The 5,046-nt window shown below is 34.3% G+C and overlaps 1 long non-coding RNA gene across 1 annotated transcript; it reads left to right on the forward strand.

The window, feature by feature from the left end:
• Positions 1-863: 863 nt before the first annotated feature.
• Positions 864-3,343, forward strand: LOC122606458. Its single transcript, XR_006324904.1, has 5 exons — positions 864-884; positions 986-1,176; positions 1,255-1,373; positions 1,954-2,080; positions 3,042-3,343. It is a non-coding gene; the product is annotated as an uncharacterized LOC122606458 (long non-coding RNA).
• Positions 3,344-5,046: the final 1,703 nt, after the last annotated feature.

A 5,046-nucleotide genomic window follows, 5' to 3' on the forward strand; every position in this document is an offset into this window, starting at 1 on the left:
AAAAACTATCGGAGGTTCGTTAAAAGAGTTAAAAAGTTAACGGTACTTAATTAACGGACTTAACGGAGAAGAGTTGGAATTAGGAAACAATTAGGAAACCCCTCTAGAATGTTCTATAGGGGGCCGGTCGACTAGGGTCTCAAAACCCTCAAAGACTTGGTCATTAAGTTTCCTAATCCTATAAATATAAACCTATGTTTATTTGTTTTTCACACAATTAAAATCAAAAGGGTTTTTCTCTCCTCTCTCTCCCTCTCGGCCGAACATCAACCCACAAAGGGTTTTGATTTTCGGTTTACATAGCTAGGAAAAAGGGTTTTCGGGTTAGCTAGGTTTTCGGGTTTAAACAAAGGGTTGTTCGTGATCAAGTACTAGCATACATACGTTCCAACGTTGAGTGTGCAATCGTAGAGAGGTTAATTTAAACCTTGCTCTTATCTTCAATCTCTCCATTATAAGGTACAAATTATATTCCTTGGTTAATTAGTTAAACTACATAGATCTTGTCTTCCGTTGCGTGCTTTGTGATTTGTTGTGATAATTAGTTATATAACCCAACAGAAAGTTGCAGCGAAAAAGATGGTAGAATTAAACGAGCAAGAAAGTAAGAAGATGGTGGCGTCTAGAAAGAAAAAAGACGCTCATCAAAAAGAAAGAAGAAGAGGCGCCACAAGCAAGAAGAAAGAATAAGGCTGCATCAGTTCAAACAAAGATGGCCTCACAAGAAAGAAAGATGGTGGTGGTATTGCAAGAAAGAAAGTAGCAAGCCACAAGAAAGAAAGAACGGGAGTCGATTAGAAAGAAGATTCGACAACCGAAAGAAAGCAAGAAAGTCAGACCGAAATTGTGATCCAAATGGTCGGCTTTAACCTAACGAATAAAACGTATGTAAAACTGACTGTGGTTTATAAATCCGCGGTGGTGATCACACATCCCATATATGGGCCAAATTGTCCTCCTAACTTTGGTGTGTTTCATTGAACAGGGGCCACTAACTTCGGGTTACCGTATGGGGGGGTTTAGCTGATGACATGGTCACTAAAAAGGAACAGCTTCTAGTGCTTATGGTGTCCTCTTGACTTCAATGAGTGCGAAAATAACCTTCTGGCAACTATTGGAGTGGGGGCGTGAGAAGAGGTACAACCCGTTTACGATAATGAAACGCTTAACGTTAAGGTAAGATTTTGGATGAAATGATGTTTCACACAAGATTTTAGCCTGAATAAATAATTGATAAAGTTCTTATATCAAAAGGTATAGGTTGCTACTTTAGATTACTGGTGGAACTGTTGACATTCTTGTTGTTCTGACTGATGAGACGGCAGAGAGATTTGTGCAGGACCAGCAGATCATTACTAGCTGAGCACCATGCGGTATATCTATATGTGTATAACATTGCTGATGCTCAGATCTAATTTGTGGTTTTATGTTTAAGCTTTGATTAGTTAGTTATATATTAGGATGCTTTTACTTTTACAAGGGATATCATTCTTCTTGATCAAGATAAAAAAAATAATAAAGTTTATGTTTATGGTTTTATTAGTTGCCCGGGCAATGAACCCACCAACACATTACCTCTATTAACATGCACTCTTTTTGCTTGGTACTTCTATTTTAGTTGTTTGACACATTTAGGTCCAACAAAAACGTATTAAATGCTTATCTGTGCACCATTTGCACAAAACAGCTGGAATAATTTCTTCTATAATCTGGTTCCTTTACAAATATATCAGAAACCTTCAACCCATAAAAAATACACCTGCCTTTATTTATTCAATTTCTTTACTAAACACAGTAGGTCACCATAAATTCATCCACTAACTCTGTAAAGTCATGGGTTGCCTCTTGGCTTCTTTGAAAAAAGCCTTTGTCAGATTTTATTTAATGTTTGATCACATTCTTTTTAGAAAAGAGGACTACCTTCACAAATCACTTGATCCTATGTGTTTGCAGAATAGTGTAAAGAAGATCCCATCCCCTATGAAGATACAAGAAAAATCAATAATCATTCATTCAGACACAAGTGTTAGACCATACGGAAATATTTACTCAACAAGAAATAAGTAGCTAAATTACTCAGGTATATAAAAGACTATATTCATATTTTTTAAAGTGTAAATGTGTATAGGTTTGCAAGTTGCTTAATGAAATGCCAAGATAAGTTTGGCTTGCAAGTTAATCGGGTAGATAAAAGACTATACACATTGTATGTATTCTGATCAGTGACACTATTTTTACTTTGCTTCCCTCAAGCCTTCAAGGTCATGTATGGAACTTCTTATTTGAAAAAGTAGTTCACTGATGTTTTTTTGCTGTTATGGCACGACCATATGTTAGCAATAAGCAATAGCTGCGTTTCCATGCTTAGAATTTTATAGCAATTTATGGAAGCATTTTGGGAAGTTAGAACATAAGGCACTACAAGAAAAATGTTGATTAGTGACGACTTTACTTAGTAACGACTAAAATTTGGTCACTAATATCTTCATTTAGTTACCATTAAGAAAAAGTGGTCACTAAATTTGGTCACTAAACAAATTTAGTGGCCAAAAAATAACATTTTTTTGTCTCTAAACAAAATTAGTCACGGACCTTTAGTGACGAAAAGTGACGACTTAAAATTTGGTAACTAATTTATCATAATGACCAAAATTTGGTCACTAAACAAAATTAGTGACGAAAATTTGGTCATTATGATAAATTAGTGACCAAATTTTAAGTGGTCACTTTTTGTCACTCTTCGTCACTAAATGTCTGTGACTAATTTTGTTTAGAGACGAAAAAATGTTATTTTTTGGCCACTAAGTTTGTTTAGTGGCCAAATTTAGTGACCACTTTTTCTTAATGGTAACTAATTGAGGTTATTAGTGACCAAATTTTAATCGTCACTAAGAAAAGTCGTCACTAATTAACATTTTTCTTGTAGTGAGGTGTGGTTTAAAAATTTGACGGCCATCTTATTACTTTATGTTATAATATTGATGTAAACTCATACCTTAATTCTGTTTATTATCCTAACTAGCTATGTTGAGTATATGCAGGACTAAAGGTGTACTTATTGTAAAGATCAAAGACAGAATATGGAATACAAGAAGTTGAGGATACAAAAGAAGAATAAGAAGACTTGAAGGTTGAAAGTGTAAATTGAAGACACTATATATTCAACCCATTCTCTCATTTTAGGGTTAACACACATGATCGTTTTCTCTCTCAAAGATTGCAGCCTATATTCTCTGTTATATAATCTCTATATATCTATATATATCTGTATATATATATCACTTTGATATATATACATATTCTGCTATATAATCATCTTATTGATGATTATTGGTTTTGTATTCTGAACTCATAAACTCTTTAATAATAAATTCATTACATTCGACTAAATCTCTTATTGTTGTTGTTTGATTACGGGATTCGTACATGGTATCAGATCCAGGTTCTGGTGATTATTGGTTATTGATTCGATTTATTTTCAGATCCGATTAGATATAGGGCGTATTTCATCTGAAACCCTAGATTCCAATTTTTGGGGTATTTTGTTCAATTAAGTTAGGGTTTCGTCTGGAAACCTTAGTTCATATTCTTCCGCTGCTATCGTTGTTGTTTTGCCTAATTTTTCCTTTGACCAAATGAATCAAGGAAAAATTAGGGTTTCTGGTTTTTCATATCAGATCCTGATTACTTCTCTTGACTAAGTGAATCAAGAGGAGAATTAGGGTTCCTCTACCATCGGCATAAATAGCACTGTATTGTATTCTTATCCTTTCTTTATTTTATTAGATCTGTGTTGATTCTGCTTGTTTTTTTCTTCTCAAAACAAAAATTTTCTATATATTGTAACACCCCGACTAAGGCGGAAACACGAGATGCCACAGAACGACATGGTACAAAAGATTTAAATATAAAACATCAACACAAGTTTTCAAATGACATTCAAAATCCAAAAGATTACAAATTCAAGATGACGTCCAAATCCATTACATAACCAAAATCATAATTAAAAGATCAAATGTTTGCAATACTTGTCCAACCATACAACAAACACATAGGATCCAAGAAGCAGTCCTTGAAGCTACTTACTGCTCTAAGCCTGAAAAGCATGAAGAAAAAGTGTCAACTACGAGAGTTGAGTGAGTTCATAGGTTTTTAACTAACAATGTAAAGTATATATCCATCATAACCAAAAATTTGAGAGTCACCAAACTTCCATGTATACCTCCAATATACCATTTGAAAAGCGTATGTTCAACTTACTATAATCAACCATAATAAAATCGTTATCATATAACCACAAGGGTATAATTCAATTAACTTAGATGAGTAAATGCTTGAGCCACTACTACTACCATTTTTTTTCAAAGTCCAATAATAAATAATACAAATCTTGCACAAGCTGTCAATCAAGTGCCGTAATAATAATAATAATAATAATGGGTCGTGCCATGGAGACGACCTAAGTAAGGTAGCTAGAACACCCGTGGTCGGACTGGAAGTGGAGGTTGTCACAAAGGCAACCAACCTTCCATCGTTACACTAATGGGTGGGTGGACGAAACCTAGTTGCGCAACTAACTAACTACAGGCCTCCATAATCGGAGTAAATAGTAGTGAACTGAAGAAAGCGGTTTAACAGAACTCAAGCTCATCATATAAATCATTTATCATAATGAACATACGAAACAATTTCATTTCATAATCATAATATCAAGAATCATTTCATATATATGTAATAATAATAGCAATTTAGCTTATATATCATGCTTTTCACCCCGATAGTTAAAACACATAAAATAGTTTGAAAGGGGGCTATGACTCACTTGATTTGAGAAGGAAAGAGAGCTGATCAAAAGTGAGATCTTCGGCTAGTGGTGTCTTTCCTCAAGCAAGCCTAAACCATGGTATTCGAAATATGCACAACGTAAGTGTGTGTTGCATGACTAGTAAACTAGATCATGAGATGTATGCTAGTAGACTTGCCCAACTTTGGTTGTTGTTTAATTATGGAATTTAAGTACATTATGTTGTTCACCTCATTTGGTTG

Source organism: Erigeron canadensis, chromosome 7 (genome assembly GCF_010389155.1).
Source record: "Erigeron canadensis isolate Cc75 chromosome 7, C_canadensis_v1, whole genome shotgun sequence".
NCBI classification, from domain to species: domain Eukaryota; kingdom Viridiplantae; phylum Streptophyta; class Magnoliopsida; order Asterales; family Asteraceae; genus Erigeron; species Erigeron canadensis.